The sequence below is a fragment of the Camelus ferus genome, chromosome 2 (assembly GCF_009834535.1).
Source record: "Camelus ferus isolate YT-003-E chromosome 2, BCGSAC_Cfer_1.0, whole genome shotgun sequence".
In the NCBI taxonomy this organism is placed as follows: domain Eukaryota; kingdom Metazoa; phylum Chordata; class Mammalia; order Artiodactyla; family Camelidae; genus Camelus; species Camelus ferus.
The window spans coordinates 106,979,239-107,005,431 of NC_045697.1; the positions used below are offsets into that span (position 1 = coordinate 106,979,239).

A 26,193-nucleotide genomic window follows, 5' to 3' on the forward strand; every position below is an offset into this window, starting at 1 on the left:
AAAGAGAAACAAAAATACCATATGAGATCGCTCATATGTGGAATCTAAAAAACAAAAACAAAAACAAACAAACAAACAAAAACAAAGCGTAAATAAAGGACAGAAATAGACTCACAGACAGAGAATACAGACTTGTGGTTACCAGGGGGGTGGAGGGTGGGAAGGGATAGACTGGGATTTCAAAATTGTAGAATAGACTACACTGTATAGCACAGGGAAATATACACAAAATGTTATGATAACTCACAGAGAAAAAAATGTGACAATGAGTGTGTATATGTCCATGAATAACTGAAAAATTGTGCTGAACACTGGAATTTGACACAACATTATAAAATGATTATAAATCAATAAAAAATGTTAAAAACAAAAAAGGGCTTGTAAAACCTCTGACTTCCCAAGCAGCTTCAACCATCCAGTTTTGTGATATCACAGACCTAGTACAAATTCCATTTATTTGTAAATACCTCCCTTACCAGACAATAAATTTCCTTAGGTAGACATACATAGTACTTACTCTCATAAGCCTAGAGTACTTAGTACATTATAGAACTCAATAAATGTATACTCAATGAATAAATGATAAGATTAACTATTTAAGCTAAAAACTATTCGTCATTTCACACTCCTTGCTTTTACCATTAGCTTCAAAACTGAATAGAAAATAGATCCCCGAGATTTGCTGAAATAGTTGACTTTGTGTCTCAGATTCTGGTAAAGGCATTCAGTGGGCACCATGATCAAGGTTAGTAAAATTTATTGTTCCTGGAGAGAGTAGTTAAAAATAATCTCTTGTAAGTACTAAGGAACTAGGAGTTTAATATTTGGTTCACTTTAAAAGGAACATATTATAAGAGCAAAAATAGTGGATACTTTCCTAGAAATTGGAAAAAATCCTATGAAAGTGTCATTGTCCTATGATGAATTATTAGCACCTAAAAGAAATAAAAGTTTTCTGATATCTCACCCCATCCATCCAAAAAGTATGAACAGATATGTAATGTGAATTTTCTAAATTACCTAACATCATTCAATTCTGCTATAAAAGAAAGTAAGTGAGATTAAAACCAAAAGAAACATTAAACACTGAGAGCAACACAGTAACTTATGGCATATATGCAAAATTCACAGGCTATGTTAAGTAGAGACAATGAGTAAGGAAGTAGCTTGTGAGAGATTTCAAAAGGTGCTAAATACGTAAAGTAAATTTAAAGTTAGATATCTGTTAAGAACTGTTAAAGAGAGCACACTGATGACAGAATAAACACAAGTATTATTTACAGATGGAAAGAGACTGAAAGACCAAGTCCTAAAATATAATCACGCCGACTTTGTTTTAGGTGCTGATATTTCCGCAGGTCTTCAGAGTGAGGCAAGACTGCCCTTTTGTTCCAGACATTCTTTTTAAGGATGTTTGTATAGAGAACAGTCTTGGAACAGACAGGCAGTGTCTTGCTTCAGAGCAAAGGGCAAGTTTGTTTACTGTTCAGTATAATAAAGATAATGATGACCTCTGGGGCAAGGGCCAGACTTCACTGCCCATTGTAAACATTTTGGGTTCCTGAAGACTGAGGTTGCTCAACTGAGATGTAAACTCTCACTGGATACACATCTACCTGGGCTTCTGGTCTTGGTCTGCTCAGGCTGCCGTAATACAGTATCACAGACTGGGTGGCTTAAACCTCAGAAATGTATTTCTCACACTTCTGGAGGCTGAAAGTCCAAGGTCAATGTGCCGGAATATTTATTCCTGGTGAGAGCTCTCTTCCTGGCTTGCAGATGGTTACCTTCCTGCAGTGTCCTCACATGGTAAAGAAAGAAAAAGATCTCTCTTCCCCTTCATGGCCAAAGTCCTATTCAATTAGGGCACCAACCTTATGACCACATTAAACCTAATTAGCTCCTAAAGACCTCATCTCCAAATATAGTCACAATGAGGGGTTAGGATTTCAACACATGAATGAAAAAGAACACAATTCAGTCCAGAGCACCCTCCACATTCACCTCAAAAAACTTGGGGGCAGGAGGAACAGACATTACCATGATGCTCTTTCTCTTTGTTGTGTTGTAAGAAAGGTCTTTGCCTCTGACCCTGGAGTCTCATGTCTTCTGCCAGCCTTCATGAAGTTTTCGCAGGATAAATTGTTAGCTTGCAAGCAGCATGAAAGTTCAGATCCTTGACAGTTCTTGCCACTCTGGATGACAACTATGTCAGGCTTAAACGTGGCAAAGAACTATATAACACATTTGGCTGATAGGAATGCAGAGTGTATACTGCTGGTGAAAACATGACATGTGAAACTCTTTTGGAAAGAAGTTTTACATTATCTATTAAAAATAAAGATAGCCACATTTTTCATAGTGACAAAAATGAAAATGGAAAACAAGACTGTGAAATCCAATGTATTTCATTAGGAAAATGGGTGAAAAATTGTGATACACCTTCTTGTTCAGTTATTGAAAAGAATGAATTAAACCCACATCAACTTGACTTGGTTAGATATGCAGCATCAGTACGTAGCAGAGTGAGAAAAACCAAGAAGTGTATGTTACAGGATTTCATTTTTGTAAATCAATAAATTCCCCAAGAACACAAATTTATATGAAAATGGAGAGAAATACGAAAGATTACATACTAGATTGTTAATATATGTTAAGTGTCAGAGAAGAGGATCTGGGAGGTAGGAGATGGGGGTGAGGAGAGCCAAGAAAAGAGGGGGAAACAGCTTAGAAATAAAACCCAAAAGCAACAAAGACAACCACTGAGTTGATTATATTTATAATAAAACTATGTGTGCATGCATGCATGCATGCATGCATGCATAAAAACATTTATTAAAATCTGAATGAGAAAAGGCAGGTCATTTTCTAATTTTTTTTTTTTTACTATATTATGTTAGCAATTTTTGGATATTGTTATGGAGGACAAGAGTCACTTTTTCTTTCCTTTCTTTCAGTAGTTTCTGGAGTTCAACCTATTTACCTTTTTTCTCCTTTAAAGTTTCCAAAATCTTTTCTTCCCCCTCCTCTCCGTCCTCTTCCTCCTTCTTCTAAATGTACAGAGAGCTATTTGGGTTATCTATTTCTAATTAAATGAGCTTTGGACGTTTCAGACTTTCTAGGAATTTATTCATTTGACCTCAGTTGCCAAAATTAAGATCTATAATGATGCCCTCACCTTCATCCCCAATATTGGTAATTCTGTTCTCTCTCTTTTTTATCAATCTGGTTAGATGTTTTCTTCCTTCATCTGTATATTTCTTTTAAAGAATTTGTTGTTTAAAAGATCTGGTGACTTTCCAGATATGTTTCTAATTTTGATTTCTAGTTTTATTGCATTGTGAATAGAGATATAATCTCTAGAATTCAAATTCTGTCAAATTAACACACCTTTTCTTATGATCCAACAAATAGTCTTCACAGTAAACTTTTCATCTCCACTTGTAACTTCTGGAGTTACTAAGCATAATGCCTTATTAATGTCAATTAGATCAAATTGGTTGACAGTGTTGTTTAAGTCTTCGATATAGCTTCTGACTTTATGCCTATTGTTCAATTACTGAGGGAGACATTTTAAAATCTCCAACTATAATTGTGAATTTATTGCTCCCTTTAGTTTCTTCAGGCTTTGCTTCCCATTTTACAATTTCTATTATTTGATGCTGTATCAGTTTCCTATTGCTGCTACAAGTTGCCGCAAACAGTGCCTTAAAACATGCAAAATTATCTTATAGTCTTGGAGGTCAGAAGTCTGAAATAGGTCTCAATGGGCTAAAACAAAACAAGTCTGAATTCCTTCTGGAGGCTTGCGGGGAGAATCTATTTCCCTGTCTTTCCACCTTCTAGAGACTCCCTGCATTCTTTGGCCAACAGCCCCTTCTTCCTCCATCTTCAAAGCCAACAGCATAGAATCAGAATCTTTAGATCTCTCTCTCTGACTGACTTCTGCTTCTGATGTCACATTTCATTCTCTAAATGCTCCTATCTCTTCTTTCTCCTATAAGGACTGTTGCATTTACACGGGGCAGATCCAGATAATCCAGAATAATCTCCCCACCTCCAGATGCTTAATTTAATCAGCCCTGCAAAGTCCCTTTACCATGTAGGGTGCATTATACACAGGTTCTGTGGACTGGGATATGGACATCTTTGGGGAATTCCTATTCTATCTACCACAAACACACACACATTTAGGATTGTTATACCTTCTTGACAAACTGGACCTCTTACTGTGAAATGTACTTCATCTCTGTCAGTATTCCTGAAATATATTTTATCTATTTTTAATATTGGGATTCCAGGTTTCTTATGATTAGTGTTTACATGTGAGATGTATTTGTTATCATCCTTCTGTCTTTAGATTTAATTACATCTTTTGTAAACACACACTTGTATCTTACTTTTAATGAGCTTGAAGATCTCTGTTTTTAAATGTTCAATTTTAATTAGATCATTTACATTTAAGGTAATTACTGATATAATTAGGTTTAAGTCCATCTTTTTATTTGTTCTTTGATTCTTTTTTTTTCTTCTTTTAAACTTCTTTTGGATTAATTTTTTTGTATTCCATTTTACCTCTTGTATTGGTTTACTATCTATACCACACTTTCATGTTTTAATGATTATTTATATTTCTTTCAAGTTTAACCTCAGATAATGATCTATCTCCTTGACATATTATATAAGAATCACAAAACAGTATATTCCTTCCCCCCAAACCCTTTGTAGTTTCTTCCTGTTTTCTGAGCTATAGTCATTCCACATACCTTACAAACGCCACAATATATTATCATGTTGACCGTAAACTGTTACATCTTTTAAAGAAGTTAAGAAACAAGGAAAATATCTATTAAAAGTTTGTTTTTTAATATTTAACCTGCTCACTTTCTTCTGATAATTCCATTACATGCATGTTTGAGCACTTGACATTGCCCCATAGCTGACAAATGTTCTGTTCATTTTGTATGAATTTTTTTCCTTTCTGTACTTCAGTTAAATAGTTTCAGTTGCATTGTCTTTAGTTTAACTGATCTTTTCTTTTACAGTATCAAATAAAATGTTAAGCCTATCAAGTTAAGTTTTCAGTTCAAATACCGTAATTTTAGTTTTAAAACTTGATTTCATTCTTTTTTATAGCTCCCATTTTTGTACTGAGATTCCCCATGGGCTTCCTTATTTTGTTCATGTTTTCCATTAAATATCTACATGTATTCATAATAGCTTTTTTTTAAACACAGTTTTTTTTATTTTCTTCATTTATTTATTTTTATCATTAATTAAACTCTAGATTTTATTATGCTTTCACCACTTTTTCCATTAATGTACCCTTTCTATTCCAGGATTCAATTAAAAAAATACATTGTATTTAGTTTTCATGTCCCCTCAAGTCTCCTCTGGTCTGTGATAGTTTCTCAGTCTTGCCTTGTTTTTCATAACCTTAACAATCTTGAAAAGTACTGGCCAGAAATCCTGTAAACTGTTCACAGTCTGGGTTTTCTGGTGCTTTTCTCATGATTACAGTAGGGCTATGGGTTTTTATTAATAATATCATAGAGGGCGTTATATGATATTCACACATTACTGATAACAGTAACCTTCACCACTTGGTTAAAGTAGCATTTGGCAGATTTTTCCATTGTAAAGTTAACTATTAATCCTTTCTCTTACTGTGTTCTTTGGAAGCTGTTACTAAGTCTAGCCCACCCTTGGAAAGAGGTGAGTAGAGTGAAACTAAGTTCCATCTTCTGGAATGGGGAGTATCTATCTATTTATTTTTCCACACTCACATACAGACTTAATTCCATAATCTCCATCATTTCTGGGACCCTTGCTATTAAATAATTGTTCTCCCGGAATCACATTTTCCTGCTTACGGGCTTGCCTTTCAGTTATTTTATATATTGGATATTATGGACTCACAATTATTTTGCTTAGATTATCTTGTCTTTCTTTGGAGAGGGGTGAAATTTTGTTCTGGCAGATAGTTAATTTACTTGTGAATCACATGCTTCCTTTTCACATTTGTTTTAGGCTTTGCTAAGACAAGTATAGATTAGTATTTATTACCCAAGGACAGAGCAGAGGTCTCTTATAAGGACTTCTTATACTTAGTCTTAAAATGGAATAACTGGAGTAGGATAGCAGAAATTGATTTTGCCTTACAATTAGATCACTGACAATCCATACTGTCCTCCTCTGCTGATACTACTTTTCACCAAGGTAAATGATAACCCATAGGCATCTTGCAATGTTTATTTCAACACAATTTCACCTTGATAAACAAGAAGGTTGGAGTGGACATGGATGGTACACCCAGGCTAATCTGAATCCTGGAGTTTCTAAGGGATAACCCCAAGATCAGTGCACGTAAACACTGGTTTCACCATGCTCTACTCAACAGAAAATAAGCAAACTCAATTGGTATTTTGTACATTTATAAATATATATATGGACTTTGCTTCTTACATCTGACAGTGTATTTATCAAGGGCTTCTACAGTGGTAGTTCCACATTTCACTGATAAAGAAATATAATAGGCAGCATTTTGAGTAAAAAAAAAAATTAAGTATAGTACTTAGGCTAAAGGCAATAATAGTCCCTTCAACCTACAAATGTGGTGTATGTCAAAACACAAGCTACAAACTAGCAATTAGCCCCATTGAAACAGTGTTATAAATATTAGTTCAACTCACAGATTAGCTCACAAAGTGCTATTCTGTCCCCAAAGTGACTGAATTATATACATTTTCTGAATTGTAATCATCCAAGGCCAAAAGTCTTCTTAGCTTCTAACCATCTCAACCCCAAAACTTGACAGAAGCAATAATTATTATAGAGATTAATAATCAAAATTTTCTAAATAAAGAATAGCCTATGAATATCTTAATACTTGTTCAGAAAGTTCAGGATCTCCCCAATACACTGTCCAGTTACACAGGTCAAATCCTACTAAGAGTAATTTAAAAAAAAATAGATGTTACTGAAAATAGACTTGTATACAACTTTTTTCTATTAATGTATATAATATATCAGCTATAAATTGAGAATCAAATGGCATTGTTCATACTCTGCATATTTGGAAAACTGAACAAAACATTCTGTTTCTGGGCAGCAGTTGACATACTCCTTTTTTTCCCCCTTCTAAGAGAACACATTTTGGTTTAATAGTTTTCCAGTTATATTCTTTTTTTCATAGTCCCAAAGATTCATTACTTTGATGACCATTTATCAGAGTCTCAAGTTCAATCTATAATACCCATTGAGATAGCAAATAATTCAGCCTCAGTGACGGTGTGTGTGAAAATGGGCTGTGTCCTAGATAAACGGCCTACCTGCCTCTGACACAGATTAGATCATCATTCAAACTAACCACAGATCTCTACAACAAATACGAGGAAACGCAGGGTCGCTTTAGTTGATGTTCAGTTTTAGTGGCGACTCTTCCTTTTAGGTAGTTACAACACTATCAAAAAACCATCGCATAGGCTTGAAAAACCAAGATTCAGTAATACAGTAATAGAGACATTTCGTAAGTTTTACAGACCACCAACTGTTCCATATATACCTACATCTGACTTCTCTTTTTAACATTAGAGCATCTTCTAAATCTCTGCTATTTCAATCTAACTTAAACTTGTATAAACTATATTATGCTAAGGTTTCAGCCAAGAAATGCATGTATCTCTTTCCATATTCAAATAAGCTTTTTTGTATTCCTCTTAAGTTTCTATTTTCTTTCCATTTGTCTTATTATTAGAAGAAAGAAGTCAACATTTTTGACAGAGGGAGGCTGGCTGGCTATCTGGACAGCTCCTTACAGGGCAGAATTACCTTGGTAAATTCAACAGAGTCCAGAGTTTACTCACTAATCTTACAGGTTCAGAAACAGAAACAAAACAAGATTCATCTGTCAGGGATAGGATCCTATTAACCAAGTACACAAAGATCAAAATATAGAAAAATGACTTTTTAAAACCTATAGAAAGCACAATTACTGATGAGAAGACTAGACACAGACTACATTCTTTACCTATAGGGAAAAAAGAAGGATGATTAAATTCAAAACGACAGTTTATTAATATAAAATAAGAAATATAATAGCTCACTTCTGGTTAATCCTGGCAAAATGACCATAAATTTTTCTCTTCTACTGCCCTATGGCAGACCTTAAAGGTTAGATCACTTAACCTCCTTTTCCAACCCTCCCCTTCCTTGCTTTCCTTGATAAGACAGGTCTCTCTTCCTCCATAATGCCCTCTCTTGCAGCTAAAGACTGTTTGATTAATGAGATATATAAACTTGCAAAGAGAGATAAACTGTAGGAAAAGTATCATTTGCTCAATAAAGATGTGCTGTTGTATCTTTTCTTCCCTCTTTTAAAACTTTTTATTATGAAAATTTCAGACATACACAAAAATAGACTTACTCTATGTACCCATCATGGAATTTTAAGAAGTTTGCCAATTTTGCATCCTCTCTCTCCTATGTGAATTTTTTCTTCGGGTAGTATTTTTCTTCTGTGGTAATTTTAAAGTAAATAATTGTAACATTCATCCCACGAATCTGTCATATGGCTCAACAGTTGAAGAGATTTCTTTTTAATTAACCAAATATGTCATTATTACATGTAACAAAAGTAATAATTCCTTAACATTATTCATGTGTAAAAAAAATCCCATCTCAAAAAATACGCTTTTCTTTTCCTTTTAACTGGTTCCAAACCATAATGAAACAAAGTCCACATATTTCAACTGACTGATACGCCTTTCAGGTTTTTATTCAATGAGAATCTCTCTTCTCTTCATATCATGTTTAAAAAAGAAACTGGGTTATTTATTCTATAAAACTTCCCACATTCTGTATTTGGCTGTTTCTTCATGGTATCATTTAATTTTTTCCTCTATCCCCTATTCCTGAAATCAACCATTTCCCCAAAATGAGATGCAACTATCTCATGGAATCTGCTCAATGATTTACAGGGAAGTTTTGCGTTCTAAATAAAGAGAATGTTCCTTTTGGTAGAAAATGGTATTTAGAGACCATAACCTAAGCAATGGGGGTATTCACTGCTTCCAGGTCAACTTCAGCAGAAAGAACTAAGAAACATATGCATTGAGGCACCCCAGATCACTGCAGCAAACTGACAAGGGTACTGCAGGTTACTTTAAACTTCGGAGGAACACAGCAGCAACTGACATCTATCAAATGTCATTTAAACTACTAGCTTGAGATGTTAGATCACATGACATTTCCTTCAATCACGTCACACTTCTACAAAACTGAGTTTCAGCAGCAACAGTGAGGATAAAGACCCAGAGTCATGTTAAAATCAATGCAAAAAAGGAAATGAGAACAGAGATAGCCAACATGATTTCAAGGTTAGAGGATGCTGCACAATTCCAAAGTGGTACACACATCCCATTAATAATTATGGTTATTTGGGAATAAAAGAAAAATATTTTTCTTTTAATTTATCTGCATTATTTTTTTCAAACAACCACTACATAGATACTTTATAAGTCGCCTGGATCTAACTATTTAATAAACAGAGTTGTTAAGTATTTCTTTTAGCCTAGAGTAGGGATTCAAACCTCAGCACTATTGATATTTCAGATGAGCTCCTTGTTGTGGGGTGCTGTATCTTGTGCATAGAAAATGTTTAGCAGTGTCCCTAGCTAGATACTAGTAGCACTCCTCCAGCTGCAACAATCCAAAATGTATTTAGACATTGCCAAATTTTCCATCGGATGGGAAAAGGCGGAGATAGGGTTAAAATCACTCCTGGCTGAGAACCAATGGCCTAGAGTCACTGTAAAAAATATTACTGAAACATTAAGGGTACCATGGATCAAGGAGGTTTGGGAAACTGATGTACTTTTTAGGGAAAAAAAAACCCCAAAACATGAGTTAGTATTAATCTTTAATGGAATCTTTTAATTCTTTGATTTTATATTTGAACGTTTTTCTTATGCTGAAAATGCTGGTTCCTAATAATAATAATAATTTATATAAGTGCTTCTTCGCTTTATCTTGGAAAACACATATAATCCTTTCAAAAAGGCAAACCAGTATTATGTGAAACAGTAAGTTGAAGAATTCCTTTATAAATTTTACTCTTAATACATATCCAACTACAAACATACAATTAGAATACTTTTAATGTTACTTGAAATGATTTTTATCGAATCATTATCGGTGTAGTTTCGCCACAAAGTTAATATATAGTTAAGTGCATTTACTTCCGAGTGTTTTGATTTTCATTCCTGTTTTCCTGCTTGTGACGTATCATCCTGCAATCATGAGGAGACAGGCATGAGAACATAAGACAGTGTGTAGTAACTGGAGGAACAGAAAAAGCCCGGATAACTGAAAGCATAACTGAACAGCCGAACCATATCAGTAACTATCTGGCAGGTGAGAAATAAAATTCTTATTTATGTAAAATATTTTAGTTGGGGTTTTAGTTAGTTGCAGCCAAATGCCTTCATATCTTCGCATCAAAAAATCTAAACCTCAATAAAATTATGAATAAAAAGTCATTGACTTAAAGAACAAAAGGAGTGTAAGAAGGAAGACTGAGGTAAAGAGACTTGAGTAACACTTCAAAAGACGTAAAGATACACACCAGTGGTCACTGGCGAGAGGAATGAAGTCACAACCTAAATAGTCACCAAGAGGCCTGCGGTAAAAAGTCACCTAATTCACTCTGCAAATCTCCTCCAAACTCTCAGCCTTTAAACATACTAAGGAACATAGAAAATAAGTTCATAAAAAGAGGAAGACAGATTGTAAGTCTACAGTGACTAGAAGGACCCCAAATCTCTCCAACCTGAAGATTTTTCTTTTCCTATTTTTCTCTCCTGTCTCTTCTCCCATGGAAAACCCGATATTCATTTGCTGAGCAATTAGGAAATCATTTCCACAGTGGAAAATCAGTATAAGATGCATGGATGCCACAAAGCACATAAGAGAAAGTCAACATACTTTCCACTCCCCACTATTTGTTCTCTGACTACCAGCAGGCTCATTATGCTCCTCTACTCCTTCCAAGCCCAATACACACAACTCTCACACAGGGTAAAAAGGATCCTTACTAAGAGAATCTGAATGCTCCCTAAGAAAAAGCGTTCACATAATGATACTTGACTGGGTTTGACAATGGACAGGATGGCTTACGGGCTGGTAAGGCTATAGAAAATGCCCAAGAAACATAACTGCATATAAAAACAGAGCTTCCAATTAGGTTTTGTAGGGCTGCAGTCAACAGCCAGGAATCTCCTATAATCTGAGGAAAGACTCGAACATGACAAAGATTGAAAGAAATAGAAAAAAATAAATTCAGAAGGAAGAAAGAGAATTCAGTGAACAGAATGCAACATTAAAAAAAAAAAAAACAACAACAGTATCTAATAGAAGCTCTTACGACCATATAAGAAAGTAGGATGCTACCCCTCTCTCTAAAAAAGGAATAAAGGAAAACAAAAGAACTCTTTATATTTAAAATTCTGAGTGAAAAACAACAGGTTTCAGTGAAAAGACTGAAAGATAAAGTTGAGAAAAATCTCACAGAAATAGAACTGGTTAAAAAAAGAGAGAGAAACAGGAAAGAAAATACAGAATAATTAAAAGATGAATCCGGGATAAACAACATTCCAGAAAAAGAGAGAAAATAGGAGGAAATAATTAAAGGAAAAAAATTTCAGGTCAAAAACTGAAAGCCACAAGTCTCAAGATATAAAGGATCTACACAGTGCCCACAACAATGAATGAAGTAAGACCCACATTGAGGCAAATAATTAAAAAATTACACCGGAGATAAAGATCCCAAGATTTTCCAAAACAAACAAATAAACAAAAAAATCATAGTCAAAAGAATAATAATAAGAATGAACTAACACTTTTCAACAGCAGCAGTGGAAGAGTTAGGCAGATTTCAAAATTCTGAAGTGAAGTGATATTCAAGCTGCAATTCTATACCCAGTCAAACTATCAAGCATAAGTGAAGACTAAACATCATTTCAGATACTGAAAAACTCCAAGAAAAAAAATCACACCCCCATGCACTTCTTAGGACGTCAACAGAGGATGAGCATTAGCAAAACGAGGGAGCAATACGCAAAGGAAAAGGAAGACTGAGATCTAAGAGACAGAACCCAATGTGGCATAAACTTTAAAATGAGAGCTACAAGCCAGGCCCGAAAGGCAAACAGTCTGGGAGGCTGGGACAGAAAAGTGGATGACAACTAAAATGTGCTGGAAATTGCTTGTTTACCCTCAGCACCACCCCTGCTCTTCTAAGCTCTATCCTGGATAAAAGGAACTGAAAAGTTACAAAGTATGTTTCCCATATCCCTTGCTGGCAGGTTTTTGTTAAGAGCCCACAGTGAAAGCACCTGTACAAAATTTAGCTGGCAGAAGCAAACGAGAAGTCAGTATTCTCTAGGGTCCCCAGAAAGCATAAGCAGTGGCTCCCAGGTGCTAAACACAACTGACAGTAGTAGTTGTGGTCTATCTGCAATTCCTTACTGTGACATTCTTAAAAACTGACAGTGGTTTTCCACTCGTGTTAGTCTCTAATTCCATGTATTAAATTCCTTTCTTTTTGAATTATAAAAATATTTTGTTTTTCTAATCTAACCCTGACTAATCAGGATCCATTAGGCAACAATATAGAAGTGATGGATCATTTGATAACCATTATGGTTATCCCATGACCATATTTACATAGCCACTATATTGTACACTCAACTTTTGACTTAAGATTGTGATATACCTGTATTTGGAGGATAAAGACAGAGGAAATCGTCTGTGAGGAATATGACGATAGTGACACATTCTCAATTTCCACAAAAAGGAAGTCTATACATAAATATTTAAAGTTGATAAGTTTTTTTAAAGTAGCAGCATATGTCCATACTTTTTTTTTTTTTTTTTTAAGGCAGAAAGGTTAACTTAGAGGAGTGGGTCAAGGCATAGGACAGAGGATTGCTTTTAGGTAACAAAGAGCATGTCAGCAACACTAGATCTTTTAGGTAGGTAATAGCTAACTTTCTTAAAAATAAAAAGGATTTTAAAAAAGAGGTTAGTAAAGAAAAACACCAGAAATAAGAAACAGAAAAAAAGTTTTAAAATAAACACAAAATACAGTTGTAAAGTAGCTGGAATCTTCAGACTTTGGAGTAAGACATTACTCCTATATCTATTTACAGGAGAGGCCAAACCACAATCAGATTGTTTTTCTGGTGCTCATAGAATCAAACGAAGGATGAAAATGAATATAAGTATGTATATGCATAACTGGGACATTATGCTGTACACAAGAAATTGACACATTGTAATTGACTGTACTTCAATAAAAAAAAAAAAAAAAAGAATCAAATGAAGCAAGTTGAGCAAAATAACTTAACTGAAATTCCCTTAGCTTCCCAGAGCCTGACACATCTGCCTCTACAGTGGGACCAAACACACCACCTAGACTTAAAAGTATGGAGGTTGCTCCCCTACAAAAAGAGCATACAGTTGTGCATCACATATCAAAGTACCATGCTTTATAGATATAATAACAATAGGCGGTTCCAGAGAGTCCTTCTGTAATTACTCTGTTTATGCTTCCAGTTGCCCCCAAATTGCCCAGTGCCCGCAAATGACAGGTTAATTGGCACAAGTAGGTTTGTGTGTCTGTAAAAATAGGGTTTAGATTAAGACTAGCTGATCTGGAAGCTACTCAACCTTTATAGTGAGTATGTATATTTCTTCTTTAATTTATTTTGTGCTGATCTAAAAGTTAATTTTCCATTGTTTCCAAGTTTTTGTTTTCTCTAGGAAGTTAGTTAACTTGGTGGGAGTAGTGATGTCACTGAGCCCCCATGGACAACAAACATGAATTATTAGCTTATGTTTAAATGAAGCCAAGTGAACTCTAACGATCAGTACATTTTTTCTATTTTTTATTAGGAACAATTTCAAACTTACATCTAAAGTAGAGAGAAGACTGTAATGAATTCATATGCACCTCATTACCTAGACTGAATAATTATCAATTTTGCCAATCTTGTTTTCTCTATTCCCAAGCATACTTTTCTTTCTCGAGTATTTTAAAAACTAATGCCAGATACCATGTCATTTCACAATCCTTGCATTCAAAAATCCAAAAGATGCTATCTTTGCTGACTGCAGCAGGAATTAACATTTGAATAGATAATTGAATCTTTTGATACTGAATATCTGAATAGACTCTTTTGGCATAAGGTGAAACACATCTTAGGTAATGTGATTTATTCTCTTCAAGGCTCATATAAAAATTCAGAAGATGATTTAAGAGAATTGCCCATCCTCAGGCATGATACATAAAGGTTGTTAGTCCTTCAGGACATCTATTCTCTATGAAGGTACAAAAGTGTTAAAGAATCAGAAAAGTTTGGAGAAAACAAGGAGAGAAATAAAGTCATCTAGGAAAAGAATCATCAAGGGAACGGGAAAAATGAATTTAGAGACAAACATTAAATTACCCAGGAACCCGGGCTGCCTGAAAAAGATTTAATTACTATAACAGACGTCAGCGCCTGCGCACGTCCCTCAGAACGTAAAGCATCCTCCTGCAGACTTCCATGTACCAGATTCTACGTCTCAGTGCCTGAGGGTTCTGCACCTGAGGGCACTCTTGGCTCTACCTGGAAACTTAAATTGGAATAACTCTCAGATGTTGGTATATAAATATCACAGCTCCATCAATTCTCAGAAGGGATAATTCTGTGACATATTTTTCACTATTTCCAAAGATTTCTATAGAAACTCCTTCAGGATCTGTCTTCATAGATGCCCATCCAAGTCTCCCTTTCTCCGTGTCATTTTCCAACTTCCCTACTGGTGGCACTTGAATTTCCAAAACAAAGTACTTGCACTTGAACCCCTGTCTCAGCATCTCAATCTGGGGAAAACTGAATGAAGACAATTACTGAACAGGATTCTTTTCTTGCTCTTTCAGGTTTTAGATGAACAAGAAGAGCAGAGAAAGACCCTGTGGTAGATGCTTACATACATTATATCTCATTAAATCACGAGAACAACAATGTAAGGTAAGAATTATACAGATAGGGAAGCTCAGAAAGTTGTGTCTGTAGCCTCCCTGTTGAGATTTGAATGTAGGAATAAGCTAAGGTTAGGAAAAGTACCAGCGATGTGAGTTAATTATACCTGAATCTCCATATGCCCCTTTTCCCAAGAAACCTCACCCCGTTTTATTTCCTCAAAGCACTGTAATATCTGACATTACCTTTTTCTTTTCTATGTATTTACTTATTAATTATCTCTCTCCTTCACCCCCTTTAGAATGGAAGCTGCCTAAGAGCAAGGACTTTTCCCCTCATCAGTACATCCTCAGGAGCTGAGAGTAGATTTATGCACTCAATGAATATTTGTTCAATGAACAATTTATCCTTACAATCAAACAAAATATTTTGGCCTGTATCTTATAACCCTTTATCTTTTCTAGATTTTCTACAAATCAAACCCACTTTGCTAACTTCCCAGAAAAACCATGCTTCTTTGATGTTCCAATCGTCATTTTGCCTGTGGGCATTTATAGGTCCTGATCTCTCTACCCGAACTGTTCTTTCCTTAGACAATCCTCATGGCCTGTTCCCTCACTTCACTCAGGTCTCTACTGAAACAGCACATTACTAGAGAGGCATTATTGCTTTCCTTTTCTCTCTGGTAATTATCACCAAATGACATATTTATCTGTATGTCTATCTCCACTAGACTATAAACTCCATGAGAGAAGTATATTATTCTTATTTCTTTACTGGTATATTCTCAACACTTGGTATCCCTGGTAAGTGGTAGGCAGTCAACAAATTCTGTTGAATGAATGGATAGGCACTGTCTAAGTTAGTGCTGTTATGGAAACAACAACCTCCACGCAATTTCTTTGGCTTTCTGAAATCTTTTTCAAGAAGTATCAATAATAAATATGAAACCCAGGAGACCTAGATAAGTGGAACTCCACATTTAACTGTAACTACAGTCCAACAGGAGGGCTTATGTTTAGAGTCTATTAATTAAAGGAAGGCACCACATGTGGACTCCAAAGATACACTTCCCAGCTCTCACATGTAAGAGACTCAGCTGCTGTGCTAGGTCTCTACCAAGTACACCATTTAAATATAAATGAAAAACTTCATGCATGTTTGATTAGCTATTATCACGTTAGTTTTAGTTCCATCTTTCCAGTCACAACTGTTAGTTTTCAACAGTTTCGTGAAAACTGAAAAAGACAAAGTGGACTTTTTTATATGGTGTGCTCTTACAGATCTTATAAGGCACTGTCATTCTCACCTCCTTATTGGAGCTTGATTGATTACTCCTTTTTCTTATGTTCATTAATCTCATCACCTTATCTTTTATACCACTTCATTTTAGCAGAAAGGTAATAATAAAACCCTCATCCATTATCCTTTTACACATCTAGTCAAGCGGAAATGGTTAATAACATGCTACAAATTGAACTTCAATCACCTCATTTTCTCCTTTGTTGAATACACATTAAAATATATTCCAAAAGTGCAATTTGTTTTACAGGAGAATTTGTGTTATATTGCTACAGACAACTAAAATTAAGTGTTTCTCAGTTCGGTTATTAAATATATCCAAGTGCTCTTTTATCGATAATACTAAAACATTAACTCATTTTATTAGGGCATAATAATATAAGAGCCTTATCTCCCAGAACACAAAGACATCTAGACTACCTAATAGTATGTGTTAGACGATGGGTCATTTATCTTTAAGAAAAAAATACCAGTGATAATTTATGAATTGGTACATTACTGCAGATGAAATTGGTCTCTATTTTTAAAAGTTAATTTGTTTACATGCAGCCTTATCTTGAAATGCAAGCCCTATTAGTGAAGAAGTCTATAACTGTCATATAAAACAGAAAGAGAAGAATAGATATATACATAAAATAGAAAGACATAATGATTTAAGATTTTAAAACTATGCCCTTTTGAATGGAACAAATATATAATTAGACTGTGCTTTTCAAAAAGGAAAAGGAAAAATGACTGATAAAATTACACATTTTTATATACATTACAGCAAATCCTTGTTGAAATGAGGTTTAATAGTCCTGAAACTATTAGCAGGGAAATGGCTATCTTTTTGTGGAGAAGAGATTTTCCATTAATTTGGGTGAGAATCTTCTATTTGTAAACGGGCATGCTCACCAACTGACTAAAACCTAGACTTATAGCAATGCTGGAAAATTTAACAAGATAATCAAGGCTTATTGGATATTATCTTCCAATCACCCTGAAAAAATGTTCTTTAACTGTAGGAAAAAATTTACCAACTGACTTACTATCAATATTTGAGCCCCCAAACTGTACCACTTCTTAAGAATAAAATTCATCTTCACTATGAAAAAAAGTTTGTAATATACTTATAAATCTATTTTCTTACACTGTTGCTTTTTTAAAAAGTCCCTTTTTATCCATTAAAATATTTCACTGTAAAATATACACAAAAATGATGTATGACAATTACAAAGTTATACAATTTTATAGCATTGTGTACTCAATGTTTTGTTATTCCAGATTCAAGAACCGGTATCTATTTTTGTTTATATTTGCTTTAGGACTTTTTAGAACATAATCCAGGGTTCCCAATAAATAAGTTCATTCTCTTTTTGCATGATTTCATACTGCTTGTGTTAGTGGAAGATTTTTAAGATACCTGTCATATTAGGCATGAATTACATGTCATAGTTACATTATGCTGCCCAGAGATAATCTTCATTTTTTTGTAAACTACACAAAATAAAAGAACATTATAATAGCAATAGGCTAAAATTATTGAATACTTATTTCCTACAAAGAACTGACAATATATTACTAAGTTTATATTACTGAATATATATTTTCCTTTTAAGGAGAGGGAGGAATTAACATTTAATACTGTTTAGCATATGAAAATTGGAAAGGAATCAATAAATAAGCCTATGCATTCAACAGTTTTGATTGCAATCTCTAAACATCCTTGAACTATATCAGATGCCAATGCCTATAAGCATATGAGTTCATCAATTTAATGAGGATTCAGGCAAATCAGCTGCTTAATGAGAACTCCAGCTACTGTGGCAGAGGTTTTGCTCCAGTGCAAACAAAATCAGTGTGATAAAACTGGCAAACGGATGCAAGCCTATGTCTTTTTAAAATCAGTATTTCATGTACGGCAAACAGCAAAACGTGATCATTTGGAAACATTTTTATTTATACTATTTATACTTCCATGTGTTTTAATATTTAGACATAATGGTTTCATTTTTTAAATATTCCTAACCCTCCTCTCATCTATCCTGACTGTTTAACCCATCTCTCTAAATTTTTTTCTCTCTTTGTTCTCTTTCTACATTGAAATATACATGTAAGGTCATCATTTGAACAAGGACAATTTTTAATTATCGTTTTTGGAAACAGTAATTCCCAACTTAATGGTTAAAAAAACCCCACAAACATTATTTAAACTTTCTTGTTAGCTGAGTAATGCTTTGGTCCATAATTTGGAGAACTATCCACTTTAAAAAAACAAAATTAAGAATATTCAAAATTGAAGATGGACAGTATCTTTTAACATTTTTTAAAGAATAAAATACTTTCATTCTTAAGACAAATATTACTCCTACAGCTTCACAGCAATGGTGTGAGTAACAGCAGAAGCTTTCCATGACCAATGGTGGGTCTGGAGATACTGTGTGTCTTGTCTCCTCATATGTTCCAACATGAGGCACCATCACCCATGCTACAGTTTACCTAAAAACATTTACTTTAATCTAATTAAGCCTTTACATTTAACAACTGGTTTGTAGGAATTACAAAGAATAGAAGAGCAAGCTAAATAATTACAAGAAAGCAAATAAATAAATGCAGAAGGTGGGACATTCTACAGGATAAATGGTCTAGTCTCTTCAACAAGTAAGTGTCAGGAGTAAAGGACTGTTCTAGAAGGAAAAAGACTTAAGGAACAAAACCACCAGATACAGAGTACAGTCCTGGTTTGGGCTAACAAGTTATACAAAATATCTGGGGGACAAGATGATACATTTAAAAATAGGTTAGGTATGAGATAATATTAAGGAATATTATTAACTTTGTTAGGTAATAGCATTATCTTAGTCTATGATGGAAACTATATTCTTTTATTGAAATTTTTAAAAAGTATTTGGGATAGATAGTTGGGTATCCAATTTACTTTAAAATCTTTCAGCATGTCAATTGTGGTAAAGGCAGAAAGGGGACACAAAAAGGGCCTCTGGTGCTGGCAATGTTCGTTTCCTGTTCTGGCTGCTGGTATAATGGAACAGTCCAGTCTGCAAAAAGTCAGCAAGTTATATAATTATGTGCATTTTTCTGTAGAAAATAAATTTCAATGAAAAATCAAAACTTCATCAGCCTTAAAAATAAGAAAGTGAATTAGCTTTAAAATGCACGGGCTCTGGGACAAAGTGCCTAGGTTTAAATTTTGGCTCTACCACATACTTGCGCTGACCATGAGTTACTAATATCTCTGTACCTCTTCACCTGCAAAATGCTAGCCATAATTATTCTTTAACATCAATAACCCCAATTTCTAAGGTGACTTGTTTTTTATGTGCCATTTTTGTGTATGTGTGTTAGACTACCTTTCTTATTCAGCCCCAAACAGAGTTCTAATTCCCTAACTCTGAAAACTGGAAACATCTGAAATAAATCTAGAACAGGAGTACTAGTCTATTACTAGTCTTGAACTGAATGCCTGTAGTCTTAGAAAGTTGAAATAAAATTTATAACATCAACTTAGTTTTAAGTGCATGTTAAGAGATGTATCTGCTCTAGATAGTTCCTTGGAAGTGGCAGTCATTGTGTGGAACGATTCTAGCCCAAAGTAACATATACCAGAATACTGCACATTAATTTCACCTGAATACCATTCAACATGCTAAGTGATCTGAAAAATAGAAACTGAGATACATATATATCCTAGAGTTCATAAAGGAGAAATGAAGAAGGTATTGCTGACAAGACTATTCAAGATTATTTATCACTACTAGAAGTATGTATATTTTATCAGCAATGGAACTCTAAAAACATCTTTTAGAATATCAGTTCATTAAACAATATCAATGAGGGAATAAAAACATTTATGTACTTTAGGAATATTGCTTTAACATTTGAAATAATTTTTCCAATGTTTGGCATTTTCTTTTTTTTAACTTAAGGTTTCGATGTCATTTGAAGCACATAATAAATAGCTTTTAAATTCAATTGTTGCTAACTTATGACCAAGTCTTTTCCATTATATTTTCTGCCACTTGAAAATGAGCATCAAATATTTGAGGTTTAACAGAAATTTTAATATGTGAACTGAGAATTATTTTTGTATTCTCACAGTCATACTATAATGTCATTAGATAGTATGCTGAACATTTTGAAAAGCAATGAAACTGAAGATTATAAGGTATGCTGTCATGTTTTTTACAAAGTAGCTTAGGTGACTGTAGTTGCAAAGTAGCTCAACGATAAGCAATTACAAGAATGTTCATAATACACTCCTTATCAAAGTAGCAACTTACACTTTCCTAAAAATGTTTTCCCTTTTAAAATGTTATTATCTAATTCAGCGATACACAAGGGCTGTACAAATTAGTGCAATTATCTAACAGAAGATACAGCCACAGAACCTAAGAAGAGAGGCGCTATATGAGCAAAATCAACTTTACAGAGCATCCTCCTTAGAAACTAGACAGTATTAGCTGCAAATTTAAAGCTACTTTGTTGGCCTAAAAGTTTTAACTATATAGATGTACTATTAAATAAAATAACTTTTCTGATTTTCAATCTGACTCTTACAACTGCTAATACAGGGAGCACTGGAAATCATAAGGACGGTTTCAAAACCCGGTAGTTCTGTCAATTATGGTTACATTTGGCTACAGATAAAAGCTAACCAAAAATGTTTTAAGCAAATTAGGCTTTTTTGTTTTTTGTCAAGTAGCAAAGGTAATCTAAAGGTAGCCAGTTACTGGATCACTGGCTCAAGAACACAAAGCTTGAGGTCTCTGATTTCCTTTACTTGTTCCAATTATTATGTTTAAATTTTAGGAAGGACAAGAGGAAGGAGAAGGACAAAGAGCAAAAGGCAAGGCTGGGCTAAGTCAGCTCCACCTGTAAACACTCTCCTAGAACTCCAACCCAGCAACTTCCACTTACATCTTATTGACCAAAACCGTATCTAACTGCAAGCCCTACCTTCAAGGAAAGCTGAGAGAGAGAGGGAGGGAGAGAGAGAGATGGAGACAGGGAGACAGGGAGAGAAAAAGGGAGGAGGCAGGGGGAGTGTGTGTGTATGTTAGGCTGAGAACGTTGGTGCATTTACAATTTCAGGGTATTTGCAATTTTCTTAAATGTTTTCTTAACCTGTGTCTCTCAAACTATTTTCATTCAAAGTATACCTTATTCCATAAGGCAATGCCAAATATAGACCTTGCCTCTCTGAAAAACATCTAAGGAGAAAAAATGTATCAGAGATGGGATAAATTATTTTGCAAAATGTATCAATTTCAGATATTTAAATAAATGTTTATGGTTTCTGCTACCATTTTTAAAAATTAATCAATAAAACATATATTACTTTGTCTGAATTATGCATTACATTTTAGAACAGTACAACTTGTAGTACCTTTTAAACAACTTTTTACTTTTGAAATAAATCTCAAACAAATGGATTCACTGCCTCCCTCATGAAGGTACCTTTAGACATTTCCTCCTCTCCCCACCACCCCACCCCGTTCCCCAGATGCATTATAACCAACAGGTAAGAGAATAAATTCTGGAATCAGTTTGCCTTGTTTCAAAATGGCTCTAGCAATTTTGAGTAAATTAGATAATTTCTCTGGGCTTTATTTTCTTTGACTGTAAAAGAGTAGTAATAATTGTAACTGCAAGAATTAAATGAGTTAACATATGTGTAACTTCTAGCATCATGTGCTTGTAAGTATTCTTCCTTCTTATTGTTATTACCTTTTCCTTCATTTGAGATACACTCATTAGTACTTACTGTATACCAGACATTGTACTAAACACTAGAAATGCATGCTATGACCAAATCATACATGAACTCTCCCTTATAAACACAATTTTTACCATCTTTTTATTACTAGAAATATGAACATGGAGTTTGTTTTCTACAGCTAAAGAGAGAAGAGCACAAAGTAAAATAAATTTACAAAGCAATGAAAAAATTTATGAGGGATTGAAGATTCTAAACAGTTCCTGTTTCCTGTAATATCCAGCTAAGAATGGCTTTAAAAGACAAATTCAGAATTGAACAAAAATAATAAAGTTACCCAATCTTTTCAGAATTTCTATACCATTTAACTACAAATTTCATGACATAGCCATAATCATATAAAAAAGAAATTTTAAAAGTTTCAGAGCAAACTTTAAGAATATTCACGATGCCTGGGTAGTATAAAAAAGTCAGACCAAAATAATTTTACATTAAGTCTTGCCACTAAAACACACAACAAAAGCAAATACATTGCCATTGGTATTACCAAAAACATAAATGGAAATACTGATCTGCAAACCTCCTGAAAAAAAAAAAAACCTGGACAAATATTAATAACTCTAAGGACTTTGCTAATTATGTAAATGTCTATCTTTTCCACATGTAATTTCACTCAAACTTCCGCTCTTTTCCCCAATTAACAACCCTGCCAAATGTGTGGACTTGAAAAGGCCACAGCTTTATACACAATTAACAGTCAAATTCTAACACAAATTACATGTCATTCTTATCTCTGCACACACATTGAACTCCTATATCTTGTTGCCAGCAGGCAGCTTGCACCAGGGAATACATCCTGAATTTGTTTAATGTCTAGGAACAACATTTCACACCTAGAAAGGAGATACTAACCACTGCCAACTACACGAACGAAATTTGCCATGCTCCCTCCTTTATATTTTGTCCAAATAGGTAGTTCTACTAATCCATTCATCTGTTTTAACAAGTATTTTCTTGGAGCATGAGATATAAAAACAGTCTTCAGTGTTCTAGAAAAACTCAGGATGATTATAGGAACCCTTATGTAGAGTAAAAATATTTTCTGAACTAGAAATTGTGGAAAAATCATTTTACAAATCATCTGACAACAAGAAAAAATACTTCATATTAGATGCATCCTAGAAAATTAGGTATGGTCACTATATCTATGACTGTTTCTCTAGAAAGAGTTTTCAACAATAGAAACACAAGAAATAATCAATTTCTTATCTAGCAAGGATACCAATCATCACTTCAAAATGCTCAAATATGCCCTGATCTTTTGAAGTGTAATGTTTTATTACCAGAGTACCGCAATAAATATCATTTATATAATAAAAGAAAAACAAAAATACATCTCACATATATTAATATATATACATATTGTGTTTTAAAGGTACTATATAAAAGGGAACTCTGTAAAGCAGAGACTTTTTAATACACAAGTTATCATTTTCAATTAACCTTTTAAATAAATCTGATTGGGTTAGTTACCAGCTTAAAACTTTTCAATGATCACTCACTGTGCTTAGAATAGTTTCAATTTCTTTAACTGACATCTGTCTACCTGTCTAGATTCATCTACAACCTTCTCCCCGTACCCTAAGTTCCAATCATACTACTATTCTTTCTATTTCTCCATCTCAACCAAGCTCTCTCTCAAACTAGTATCTTTCCCTGAGTCTGGAATACACTTTCCCCATTTATCTAGTAGGCTCCTGGTTATCCTTCAGTTCAGTTTAAATGTCATTTCTTCAGTGAAGCCTTCCATGAACATCCTCCTCCTATCCCCTCCCCGCCAAATACACTAGACGTCGGGATAAACATTTCCATACTACCCCTAGTATGACATTTAATATAATACATTAGAAATGCTTATTGATCACACTCTGCTGGAATATCAACTCTGTGAGTGTCCCTAAGAAGAACCATGTCTGTCCAGCTCACTGTTGGATTCCCAAGATCTACACATAAGGGCCTGACCCTCAATAATTTTTGATTTCTCAAATTGGTATGTGTGTGTGTTTGTATATATATACAAAAAAAGTGTGTGTGTGTGTATATATATCAGGTCAAAGCAGAGTTAATATGCATTATAATATCCATTTAAAATATTATACTCTCTTCCCATCATGACAAATCCCTTTCTATGCGTGTAAAATGTTCTGCTAACTGAAGGGGAAGGAATGGGAGTGGGGATGGGGAGAGGGAGGAGAAGGAAAAGGGAAGGAGAAGAGGCAGAATGAGGAGGTGGAGGGAGAGGAAAAGGAGGAAGAAGAAACAGTGATGTGCTTGGACATGGCATCAATTTGGTGCAATGGAGGTTGGTGGAAAGTAGTGAATTTGAAGTCAGTATCCTAGATCTGAGTTCATACTGCACCACCTGTTATCTATAAGACGTTATTAAAGTTGCTTAAGGTCACAAAGCCTAATCTCCTCATCTGTAAAATGGGGAACATCAGTGCCCATCCCACACATCTCAGAGAGCTGTGATGTATTAATGAAATTAAGCTTGTGAAAGCCCTTAAAATCTGTGAAGCACTTCATAACAAAAGGAATTGTTAATACCTTTTTTATATTCGTTTTTTCTTACAGGTTATTACAAGCTATTGAAAATAGTTCCCTGTGTTATGCAGTAGGACCTTGTTGTTTATCTAGCTCATATACAGCAGTTTGCTTCTGCTAATCCCAAACTCCTCTAATATCTTTATTAATACCATAATTAAGGTAATCTCCACTAAAAAGAATGCTTATTAATCATTTCAGAAAATTTTTGGCTTATTTATGAACTAAAATATAGTATTTAAAAATAATCACAAAAGTTTATAGTCAAAAGAATGTTACAAACTGATCACAAAATAAATTCAAATATTCTAAGATCCTGCTATAATCCCAGAACATCTGAAATTTCTTGTTCTTGTAAAATCTGGTAATATTAAGTCCATTATAAATGTTTATTGCACTTTAAAATTCTACACATAGATGTTATCATTCTCAGACAATAATCATAATCTTTTTAAAAAACTTGAACAACTTACCTTTGTTTTTTAAAAAACATTTGCAGCAAGAACTGTCTGCTATATAATTTCTAAAACTCTTTTAAGCTTGTAATAAGTGTATATGCTCTGAATAATGGCTAAGAATAGAAGAGCTTCAAATCTCAGGTTAAGGACTTAAAGAAAATAAAAAGTTAGATTAGAACTCATTAAGGATTCACTAAGATAGTCATTTAAAAATATGATTACACACTGAAACCAAATTCCTTTAACTCACTTTTGGACACTTATTAATGATCCTATTACCAACCAGAGTAAAAATAATCCTGATTCTTAATTTTTGAGTGTTCCAAAATTCAGTGATAATCCTTCTGAGAAAATAGTTAATTTGAAAAGATTTTTTCTTTCTTCCTATTCATTATAAACTTATACATAATCATAAATAGCATAAGTTTCCCAAAAGGCTCTGAAGGCATTTAACAAATTATTGTAAAACTTGAATAAATAAATCTTTTTTAATCCTCATTTTTCATATACAAGAAATATTTATATATTTTGCAAAAAGAATGCTATAACGATATGATGACTTCGAACTAAAGTTCCAAAATCGTACTATTCAACTAAAGGTTTCTTCAGCAATATTAACATGGCCATGCTGCACATGTTACTTTTAGCTTCTTTTATGTACAACAAACTGCATTCAATTGGTGAACAAATACAATGTTTAGTATCATATTTAAAACCACCATTCAAACCTTTTCTTAATGCTATTATCAGTTTTTCTTTTGCAACAATTTTGTGTATAAAAATAAAAGCACTGGATTTTTATTAGTGCTGCCCCTTCTTTGTTTTGCTCCACTCTGCAAAGCCCTTTTGGGACACTAAGCCTGCATTTACCATAATACGGATTAAACTTTCTTTGTCCCATTGCACAGCGTTTGTTAGCAGGTTAGTCTTTTTACATTTTTCACAGGCAGCCTGCAGCTTACCCTTTAGGCCTCACTCAAAATACTTCTGTGGATTTACAAAAATGCCAGAGTGGTCTTGGGGTTAATTGGAAGATAAGTGCAGCCTTTTACACAGAGACTCATTAAACATTTAGCCTTACCACAAT

General features: G+C 34.0%; 1 protein-coding gene and 1 long non-coding RNA gene across 2 annotated transcripts in view; one reads left to right on the forward strand and one right to left on the reverse strand.

Annotated features, from left to right (window-relative positions):
- LRBA (LPS responsive beige-like anchor protein) overlaps positions 1 to 26,193 on the reverse strand; it is a 620,537-nt gene that overhangs the window by 201,420 nt on the left and 392,924 nt on the right.
- On the forward strand, positions 10,515 to 22,244 carry LOC116658910. The gene is made up of 3 exons (XR_004314158.1): positions 10,515 to 10,762; positions 12,798 to 12,803; positions 22,234 to 22,244. It is a non-coding gene; the product is annotated as an uncharacterized LOC116658910 (long non-coding RNA).